Below are 12,135 nucleotides of genomic sequence, written 5' to 3' on the forward strand. Positions count from 1 at the left end.
AGAATTAAGACATTGTTTGAATCCTCTTTTCAAAGGGGCACCATTGCTGTGCGAGTGCCACTGAGCCCAGCACAGGCACACCCAACTGTGTATTTAGCTCCTACATCAGTAGAAAATTCCTTCTCTAAATTCAACTCTCTTGGCTGAGTGGTCTTTCCAAACATAATCCTTAAAGAGACAGAGTCACTACCAGCACAGCTTGCTTTTTCTGTTCTGTTATGACAGCTTTGCTCTACCTGAAGTTAATGACGTAAAACTGGAATGACAAAATTTCTGTAAATTAATGACAGTGAGAGTTCCCCTTGTTCACAGGCAGCTTATTCACAGCTTTCCAAGTTAGTGACAAAGATTCCATTGACTTCAGCAGCAGCAGACCTTCACCCATCTCTAAAATCCATATATATTATTGTTGTTAAATATTTCTCCACAAAACATTAAAAAGTATGCCTTATAAAAACACAGAAAATATCTTTCTTCTTTAAAGTGCAAATGGACACAAAGGCTACAGGAATTTTCTTATTTGAATAGGAAGATTCTTGGCCTCAAATTCAAATCACAGACCACATCTAAAAGGCAGTGAGATAGCAATGTGATCAATCACACCTTATTTACCTTTAGCACATAATAGGAACACAGATCAGCAACGTTCCCTTTAGGGTTTTATTCAGCTTCTTCTGAAAAACAACGAAAGGATGCCCAGAGACTCCAGCAAGCCGAATTTGAACATATGGTTTCTGAGAAAGAGCTGAGAAAGCTGGTGCTTCATATAAGGTTTAACTATTAAATGAATGTTTTCACACACACACACACACACACACACAAAAACAAAAAAAAAAAAAAAAAGGCTTCCACTGTATATCCACTCTTCCTAAGTTCACCTTTAGCATTCGGTCCTGGAAATCTTTCTACATACCCAACCAATAATAATTCACTTACTCACCAATAAGATGCACTAGAGAATAATACTCTAATTTCTAAACAAGAAGAAAGAGAAAAAACTGCTACAGACTTTGGAAGTCTGGCATAAATATTTATTTGTTCCTTTCAACTGTTTTATTACTTCCTTGCTATTTAACTGCAACTTTCCTTAACAAAGAGAGCATGTAATAAAGTGCTTTGGTAATAACTGCAAACTTTTAACATTAAGCTGGCAGAAACAATCCAATTTTAATAACAGTCTTTCTTGGTAACCTTGTATTTTGACCCAAGGTGAAAGGTGAAGATTAAATCTCCTCCACCTTTCTGAATGCAGCTGCTGTGCACACAGACTTTAATTGATGTGAGACTTAGCTTTGTAACTCAAGACCATCTCCCGCCTGCAGCACTGAAAACGTGCGATTCAAGGCTCAGTTACTGCTGATAGCAGGTCCCACTCAGCTGATGGTCTGGACAGGAGAATAAAGTCTTTGTCATTATCTATTCTTCATCAAGGTGACTTTTTTCTTCTTCATAACTCCAGTATTCAGGTCAGGCTTGTAATGATGGCCTCTCAGCAAGAAACGTTATAAAGTGAAACAAACCAAAAAAAAATGTGACAAACAAACCCACAGGTGAACAAAGCAGCAAGGCTGAAGCAGGGGTCTACCCAGCACTCCCTAAGCAAAGTGTTCATGATTTTTTTTTTTTTTTTTTGTGGGGAAAAAGGTTCTCACAGACATATATTTATTTATTTATTTAATTCTGTTTTGCGATTGAGTGAACACAACATACTCCAAATCCAAACCAATTTCCTTGTCCTCTTCTCATCTACAGTCCAAGTGGCTGCACATTCAGGAATCAGTCTGGTGGCCTTAGCATCACAGCAGGTCTGGTTAAATTATTCTTTGGGATAATTAGGCAGAAATTATTTCACGAATTTAAAAGGCTATTTCATAGCCTCAACCACTTGAACAATTTTAGTATTCAGGTTGCTGATCTAGACACTTCTGCCTGAAATCAGGGACCAAATCAAGACAACACAGCAAATGACAAAGTAAGATTCCACGAGCCTTTTTCTAAGTTTCCATCACATGCACTGAAATGCAAAAGTATCCCCAAAACATTAGAAGCTAATCAAAACTGTTTTACAATTCCAAGTTGAATTTGAATAAACAAGTAAAGTCAACTTGCTGAACTGTGCCTTGCAGTCTTAGAGGCTTAGACATTGCCCTACATGTGACTGCAGTCACAAAGCAGCATCTCTAACACATGGCAACCAAATGCACATGCTGAGTTTAGATGGAGGACCAGTTTGTTGTATACACATTGGACTCATTACTTCAAAACTAAAAGAAATGGATCTTTTGATGTATACTGGTAATGATGAAAATTGTGTAAGAGTATTCCCACAATACCTCAAACTTTTTATATACAAGACTATAAAGTTAGCATGTATTATATATGCATGATCTAAACAATCCACATTGTTTGCTCTGGAAACAGAAAGAAAGGGAACGAAAGAGCAAAACCAAAGAGCAGCATGTACTTTCAACCTAGTTTCCTATGTCATACGTTTCTGGCAGGTCTCCTTCTTTTAGTGAAACTTGGCTTCTTCCACTTCGTGATTTTAATTCCAGCATTTGGCAAAATTTAGATTTCTAATCGCTGTTTGATTCCAAATCACCAAAGTGAAGATTTTTCCCTACTGCCTGCCAAGATGAGGTGATAAGAGTGGGTCTGCTGTGTAGCTGCCAGAACACCCAGTGGTATATGTAACTAGATAGCATCATGTTTAAGGGCTAGTGAAGAATAAACTACACTGGAGCTGAGGAACACTGTTGATACATCTCAAACCATGCCAGTAATCCCCTGAGTCTCCTGACGCTTTCACAGAACAGCATTACTAGAGCATCACCAAGCACCATAGGTTTAGTACAGGCAGTCCAGAGAGAATTCTTTCCCCCCCGTTCTGAATGGAACAACGTAATGTGGACTTGCAGATCTTTTAAGATAAGCTGGTCTCATAGTATGCTTTAGAATTCATTAGCCTCTCCAAGGAGAAAAATTTAAAATTGACCTCTCCACCTCCCAGCTCATGAAATGAGAAAATGAAGATGACTAAGGATATAGAACTGCTGAATTCCACTGGATTGGGTGACATTTTCAAGGGCTTTGAGCAATTAGTCTGGTCATTCAAGTTGTTAATAATTGCATTATTTTTGAAAAACGGTAGAAGCCACCTTACCAAGGAACCTTAATTTTGTTGTGGCAAGGTCTGTGCAACAGCTACGGAAAGCATTTTTAAAACTTCACTCTTATGCAGCTGGTAGCTATGTATCAGCAGCTTACAGGCATAGCTGGAACCTGGTTCTCCCTGTTGTTCTTTGCTAGTTTGATGTCATAACTATGATCATCTAAGTTACAACCTCATCAGATAACATACTTTGTTTTTTTAAAGGCTGTGGCACTTTGTGAACTATGATTATCTCTGTGCTCCTCAGAGCTAACTGCCAATCAACAGATGATTAAATACAGCTCACAGTTTGATTTTTTTTTCAAAAGGAGAAAAAACAGCTTTTCAGAGAGGTTAATAGAATACCTTACATGAAACATAACTTACTGCACATGTTGATTCCAAAAGACTTGCTAATTAAGCAATCTGTTAGCATAATTTCACAAGGAGAACTTGAGCCATACAACTATGATATTATATATCACTACATTGTGTAATTGGTGACCTACTGTACCTTGGTCTAAAGAGGCTAGAGGAGGTATAATGGGAAACTCAGCATCACTAACCTAGTCCTACATTATCACCTGATTAATCTGTGTGTTAGCTAGTGTCTGAGAAAAAAAAAAAAAAAAAAAAAAAAGGAAAAAGAGAGGAAGAAAGGAGGAAGAGGAGAACTAAAGGTCAAAATGAAATAACTGGGAATAGCCCCTATTTTAATACAAAAGCTAATTCAGGAAACAGGCTGAGGGTGCACGGCTTGTTAATACATTACTGTGCTAAACTCAGAGCCAACAAGCTACACAGGAAAAATTAAGTTTCTATAGGACATAATATAGTCCATCTGTCAAAGCAATTTACCATTTAAAGCCACAGTTCTACAGTGTTGCATGCGGCACAGATACCTGTATTCAGATCAAGAATCTCTTTTCTCCTTCTTATTTTTCCTGGAGTTGTAATGTGCTACAGGACAGAATTCAGTGTAGAAAAGTCCTAAGTAATTATGGTACACAAAATCAGAAAAAACCTCACTCATTTCTCTCCTACTCTGTACATTGAAGGGTTTAGTCTCTTATTTACTCAGTTCAACAGAGAATATTAATTTTGCAGAGGAGAAAATTATTTTTGAGGAAAAAAAAAAAATCAGATTTTACCACAGAAATGTTGACTGAAATATGAGGGATGGGGGGAAAATTCTGCTTGAGCATCCCTTCAAATTCCATGGACTTACTCAATTCCATTTCTCCCAGATGGATCCAGCAGGCTGCCATTGGTTTGCATATATATACATACACTACATGTCACTTACTGAAGAACAAAATCCCATACTATTAAAACAGAACTTTCTTATACCTATGCATACATCTGTGTATCTGTTGAATTGTTTTCATGTAGGTAATTTTGAGCAATCCATATCATTTCTGATCCCAACTCTTGGTACAGTGAAAGAGCAGTTTCAAAAGGATTAGGATTGTTCTCAGACTTCTCAACTCCTTTTCCAAAATGAGAATCCATCTGCTCTGCTGTCTATACACAATCAGGAAAAGCACTTCTAGCCAGCATGCTCTACAGCAGCTTGCAAACATTACCCAGAACATTTCTTAGACCAGTAGAGCATAGCAACAGCTAGTCACATGTGTTAAAGACAGCTTATCAACTGGGCTTACTCGGAACTTAACTGTTCATACATGTTACTTTTCTGCTACCAAAAACAGGAGATGCCTAACAAGAAATACAGTATCTTCTACTCAACTACTTCACTACACCAGCTGGTGCTGTGAGGTTTAGAGACAATTCATTTTAAGCTTGAGGGCTAACAGGGGCAATAAAGACATTTCAGAGAAGACTTCCAACAAGGCAATGTGAAGGCAAGTGTGGAAAAAGTTGCCAAGGGGAAGGTTAATTATGCAGCTTAGGGAGTTGTTATTGGGATTGATAGGCTAGAAGTAGAATTTGGGGTCCTTCCAACTCATTAAGCAATGTCTTACAAGGGTGCCTAATTGGATAAGATTTGAGATTAGTATTGAAAGATCTTCTACTGGACCTTTCTGCCTCACAGGTCCTATGAGGAGGTCAAAAGGACAAAAGAAAAGTCTTCTCGAATAAGGGCAACCGCAATTAGGAGTACTCAATGGTCAGAATTGCACAAGTAGAACAGAAGGCTTGAGTGGGTTTCACAGGTATCTAAGAAACAAAAGCATAAATTTAAATTTAGTTTGCAAATGGATACTTATGAAGTAGATAGAAACAATCACACACCCTCTTTCCCAGGAGCAAACAATCACTGATGAACAAAAAAGAGAGCAAATGTAAAGACCAGATGTTGCCCATAAATGTGGCTCTGTATGAAACAGAATCTGTGAGTTTAACCTAATAAAAAGCACTTCTCAGAATTTCTTACCTCTGAGATAAAACATATGCACTACAGAGTACGGAGACCTCCAGCAAATAAAGAATTAGTAAATTCCTAGTATATCAAGTTAATTTGCTACATGATTATTTGCTCTGCAATATGGTGTGAACTAAACTCTCGTTATTCACCTCATGGGCCCAAGTCCCCAGATTTATTTAAATGCTTGTCTCTCAGTAGGAGTTGTCTGTTTAAAGAAGTTTTGAGGGTCTGGGCTATAGCTCTCAGCTCTTCATTCACTTAAAAAATGTGGTGTGACTGCTTTACGCAGAAAGGGACTTTGACCCAAAACAGCATCTTTGTAAGAGGATTAGAAAAATTCCATTCTTTTAATGACTGGCTAGATGTTTGCTCTCCTTTACTAAATACTCTTTGTCTGTTTTTCTTAATTATCAGCATAAACGCTTTAAACCAACTTGTAAGTAATCTGCCATTTTATCCAAGGTTTTGTTGAATAGTTCTTTTGAAATGATCTGATTATTGGTTTCTTTAGGCCACCATTCAGCTAAATTCCCATGCCTTATGCATATAAAGGCAAAAGTGCCTTTATAATGGCACTTCTGCCATTTCTTAGACCTTCCATTAAGATCCACAGCGGTACTATGTTTTTGTTAGCACCAGCATAGGCATGCAAGAAGCTTCACTGAAAGGGGAAGATGCATATAGCTCTGCCAGAAAAGACTGGCATGAAACCTCTTTTCTAATGTTTCTGTGACACTTTTTGTTCTAACAGTACTGTTTTCACAGTGCTCAGATAATGACAAATTTTCTTTCAAAAATCTTGTACCAATCAACTCCCTCAGATCCTAAGTAATTTAAAACTAGGCTTTCTGTTTGTGTTCCTACAGATTGACATCAGCACCTAACATAGCTCCTCAAAAATCTTGGCTTAGGACTAAATTTCACCCCACTAATTTAGTCCTATGTTACAGGATAGCATGTGATAACAGGTCTTTTAAAACAGCAGAGATGTATTTTGTAATTTAGAAAATGGCTCTGAGGAATCATTTGTCAGTTTAACGAAAATCTGAAACTACAGGTTTATATAATAGAATTAATTGTAATGGCTCTGCTGGAATGATTTCTTTCAGACAGGTTATTTGAAGGATTGAAAGAGGGATTTCACAGCTGAAAGAGAAAAAGGATTTATCCTAAGACTCATGTAAGCAAAACACGTTTAAATTTCTTAATACAGTGCCTTTGACTCTGTGGGACTATTGGTTTCACATGTCTTGAGATGCAGGAGATACTCCTATTCAGGAGTATCTTCAAAGAATTCAGTTCTTTCCTAATGCAGGTGTTCATCATGTACAGAGGGCAAATAAGTTCATTTACTTATTAAAATGTGACCTTGCAGAGTCATAAACATTACATGGGGTGGTGCAACACCCCTGCAATGGTAGTGCTATAGAGTAAACAGAAAATGTATATCTAACATGGAGAAAAGGTCTTTGATAAGTGACATTGATGAAAAAACTATAAAATACTACACAGCTGTCACCCAGGAAGCTGCAGGGAGTCCTCAGCCTCTCATAATTCCAAACATCAGTTCACTGGTGACCTCGTGGGAGAAAACGAGTCTTAATAAACTTACGTGCAAGTTTGCTGCACATGTTCCAAAAGAATCTTACTGGTTGCATTTTACACCCTTCATTGATTGATATTAACTTCTGAGCATGTTGTGTGCGTGTGCCTGCATGTGTGTGGCAGGCACAATGCTTTAGGCTGTGGCTCCCCCTACCCTTCAGGCCCTCAGATAAGAGGTCATTTCCATTCCTCATCATTTCTTCCTCAGTGACTGGAAACATTCTGTCAGCCATTTGGCAGAAAAATAGTTTATGTTCTGACAATTGTGTCCTAGCAGCATTGTATCACTCATCCTAGCACAAGGGCAGTGTTAACATCAGGCCACAGCTAAACACTTGTCAGGAAGTAGAATAACACATGAGTTCAACTCCATATGGCTGCTGCTCTCACCAGTGACTTCTTGGCTGGTACGCTGTGCCCATGACTGGAGACTGACACTAACAGACAGGAACAAATTACACAGACACAGATGCAACAGCACATCTGATGCTCCAGGAAGAGAAGCAGGTGGGGTGAGGGTCCCAGAGCTCTGCCCAGAATTGCAACAAACAAACAGCAACAGTAGATTGTGTGACATGTGTAAAAGGCGAGAGGCAGTGCAGTTTGACATCTTCGCCATAAGGGCTAGATGGGCCAACTGACAGCTCCTGTCCTTCCCTCTCACAGCTGCACTTAGCATATTGTACTCATTCCTTCCCTAAAGTACTGCTGAGTATTCAATATGCAAACACTGCAGTCCGAGCACATGGACTATGTAGTATGTTTAAAAACACAAATTCTGATACTGTTGTGAGACTAATTTCTCACATCTTATATACTTTTTATACGCGAATATATTTCCCAGTATGTGCAAAATTGTTTGCTCTGTGTTCTGTTGTAATACAAATGCTAGTGTGTACAGTGAGGCATTTGCTTGCCTTCTGCTTCTCAGGCTGTAATTTTCTCAGGGGTAGGGGAAAGAAAAATTGTGACCTAGAAGCCTGAAGTGCTATTATGGTCATAGCAACACTAGAACTGTAAGAAATGCAGTCATTTTCACTGTGTGATTTAAAATGAAAACATAATTATCATTGTCTTCTGGTAGCAAGGTAGATAATTATGCATTGCATTTGTGCCACTTGTAATTTTATGCAATTTGTTCCAAATCTGTTGACAAGTGTAGCAAAGCACAACTAGAGGCTGGTATTTAAGGGAGTGTCTCTGAAACTGCTGTAAAATAAATAGATGTTAGTGAATCCCCAGTCCCAAAAGGCCCAACTGCAGAAGCTGAGCATGGTTAAATACCAATCTGCAAGCCACCTGCAGCTTCATCTTGCAGAACTGCTCAGCAAACCTTAGCCACACACAAGGTGTATTTAAGTTCAAGATATTTTCCCAGAAGGGTATAAAATACTGATTGAAAGAGTGCAACAATACAATAATGGCCATAATAAGGCATTTTCCTCAGCATGGCTCTGCAGCTAGGAGTGCATTTTTGGTTCAGTTGCCTTGTATAGGAAAAAGTTTGCCTCTTAGACTACAATTTACCCTGTATTACTTTGTTTATAACATCTCTCCACTCCTCCCCATGCCACCCAGAGTGAAAGAAAGTTCATGACACTTTTTATGTGTATTTTACAAAGAGTGCATTTTAAATAAGCTGGGGAGGTTAACTCAAGATCCTTTAATCCTGGCGTATATCTTTGTTAAGGAGTCATAGACATTGACAACCCCTGCTAGAAAACAGGTTTCAGTAAATCTCTCACCCTGAAAAAGCCCCCTCAGCCCAAATTCAGCAACATACATTCACTTTCCTTCTGCAAAGTGACAAGCTGGTGAGAGAAGGCAATGGCAGAGGAGTGCAAATCAACTTACACCCAAGTTTTACCCCAGCACTGCACGTAACTCCTTCTGTGGAAGGCTTGTGCTAACACCTAACACAGAGTAGCTCTCAACATAGGGATAGACTGCGCTTCCAGAATCAGGACAGAATTTGGATTCTGTTTGCTGGACGACAGACCCAAGCCTGGCCAGGTCATACCATGGGAGGAGGAAAGGGTCAGGGCATCACGAGGCTTACAGATCATCCAGCCTTAAGGCAGAGCAAGGGGCCTAGAGTGGGTGCTGCACCCTACCAGAGAAACCTGAGACTCCATGCACTTCCAGTTCCTAGATGGCATAGTACAAAAGGCAGCCATGCCCTCACTAGTTTGCTAAGCATTGCAGGCTTCCAGCAGTCTCCAAGCACGCTGTCTTGCAGAGCAGGGGACAGAATCTGCAGAGGCACAGTAGGCCTGTCAAAAGAGCAGCCATTGCTGTACCTGGCAGCACAGTTTGCAAGGAGACATGTATCTTTGATTGGGATTGACTAAAAATAATTAGCCCTCTTCCTCTTCCCTATTTCTTTGCAATCTGTTGTCCCCTCCCCCCCCCCTCCCTCCACTCTGTTAAAGGTCATCAATATTTATTCATGCAACTAGATGCCCAGTTGACCTAGCTTGATGTCCACCCTAAGCCCTGATGGGGCTTTGGGTTACAAATGACCTCTATTACCTTCATTGACAGCTCAATGTATGTCTGCTATTCATGAAGTGAAAACGAAAGGGCCAATGAACTGCTCTACCTGGAACTGCTGTATCTCCACCCAAAGGAGGAGTTTAAGGCCACTAACCATCCCAGTCCAGCCAAAATTCTCCCTCAAATACTTAAAAATATCATTATTTTCCCATTCCCTATTCACTTCTGTTTTGGAGTCATCAGTCCCAGGGAAGAGCAAGAAATAACTGTATCACGAACTATAACTTTTGAAACTCCAGTTTAATTACTAACATTTCAAAGCCTCTTTTTATGGTGAAAACTACTGAGAGGACTGAAAGTGATAGTAGACAGTGCATATGGATAAACACCTGCTTACATGAAGGGCCACGTATAATTCTGTTTAGCTCTGGAAAAGAGAACTTCTTGTTTTAGGTTTCAGTTTAAAAAAAATCATTTCCATAAACATATAAGCTTAATCATAAAGCATTTGCTTTCCATAGAAAGATCCACAACCACTTTTATTACCGACTTGTGATTTTTCTTACTCACATCAGTTCTGTTCATTTTTCCATGAACTAGAGTGAAAAGACACACCAGCTAAACATGTCACAACCCAGAACTGAATCTAGTGATCCAGCACAACCAAGTCAACATCTCATAAAAAGGTTTTTCAGTCTTTATTAAGAAGACCATTTTTTAAGTGATGACATTTCTTTCATGTTCCTATATATCAACCTGAAAAATCCAACATACAAGAAGGCAGTAAATATCTTCAGCAGTATATAAAATATGATAAGATACCTGGTAGCAGAATTTATCCTTTTTTTAAATTTTTCTAAAAACACAAAAAAAAAAAAAAAAAAAAAAAAAAAAAAAAAATCTGCAGTCTCTTCAGCCTAGAAAGACTGAAGATCTAGAAATATTTGCATGCCTACAGGCAAGACCCTTTTTGCTAGGTCTGGTAATTTTCCCCACAGCAGCTGACAAGCTTTCAAGATAAAGCTTCAGGACACCCTTTCATCAATTACTAATTCAATCTTTGGCTAATTAAAATGTTTTAATAGTTCAATCTATATTTCTCTGGGAATTTTACTTGCTCTTATGTAATGCTTCTGCCTAAGTGTCACACTTTTTTTTTTTTTTTTTTCTTTTTTAGCATCAGGACAATTTCCAATCAGTTTTGCTTTCCAGTAACTTTACATTATTGCTGTTCTGTGGTTTTCCAGAACTGAAAGAGAGTTTTTACAGGGAAAAAATACTTCTCACTTCAAGTTGCTTTTCTGTCTGGAAGTTGTGCACCTCCTCATGTTACCACAGCCCCTTAGATCGGCAAGGGGGGTACACTCAGGAAATTCAGGAGAAGCCCAGAGTGATGACTCCCAGCATGATGCCCTCCTGCCAGGTATGCAGCAGGGAGGAAATCACAATTATTTTCCTATTGCTGTTTACCAGAAGTACTTCCTCCTGTGAAATGAATTAACCTTCCTGCAAAGCAGCTTACAGGAAGGGTTCAGACACGCCATGCACCAGAAATACATGGAGGAATCAAGGACTTAAATTCCAAGATGCAGAAAATGCAACAAGCGTGGACCTGGAAAGCCTCAGCTAAAACAGTGCCTTCTCAGGCATCATTTCCTTCTCAGTTTCTGATCAGACTGTGGCAAAACATCCTTAGGGGAAAAGCAAGTAAAAACAAATAAACAACAGCTCTATTTACAGAGTTCTTCTTCCCTGCTTCCAAATAACTGGTATTAAGACAAGAGCACTATGGTAAAGCTATGTTTGAGGGCTTTCAGACTCACACCTGATTACAGCTGTGAAGGACCTCCTAAATGAGCTGCACAGGAAAGGATAGCTCCAGAGAGTACAGGCAGCAGAGGTAGAAAACGGACTGCGCCATTTTGTTCCTATCATGACTTTTCACAGCCATTACTACCAAATCAGAGTGAAATTGCTCTAAGATAACAAACTTAGAGAGGTAGCTCTGCAAGATGCTAGGATGGCTTGAAGAGACTAAAAGAAAAGTGAACTTATCAGCCTTTCTTTTCACAGCACCTCACTATTTTCTGCATTTGCAGAGTGTGTCATGGCTTAGATTTCAAGTGTCCCTGGTTTGCTGACCTGTTGTATGTTCCATTACGACCTATGCGCATGGCACATTACTGTGCATAAGTCATCCTGCAACTGAGAAATCCTCCTGGAAATGTACCTTTGCAACATTTGACCAAAGCCACTCATCATCTGAATCACCACTGAATCAAATGTACATTCCCTATCCACTGATTAAAAAAAAACAGTTCCAGACTTGTGGTTCAATAAACCTACTTCCATTGGAAATAATGGTTCTTGAAAGTTAAATATCCAAAACTGGAAATAAGACTTTCAAAAAAAGCACTTGCCAGGAGCATTTTATTTTCTTCAAATTAATGTAATTCCACTTCCAACTCAAGGTCTGTGTGTGGCCTTTATCTAA

This window comes from Lagopus leucura, unplaced genomic scaffold (genome assembly GCF_019238085.1).
Source record: "Lagopus leucura isolate 7727_CA_CO unplaced genomic scaffold, USGS_WTPT01 Super-Scaffold_73, whole genome shotgun sequence".
Classification (NCBI taxonomy): domain Eukaryota; kingdom Metazoa; phylum Chordata; class Aves; order Galliformes; family Phasianidae; genus Lagopus; species Lagopus leucura.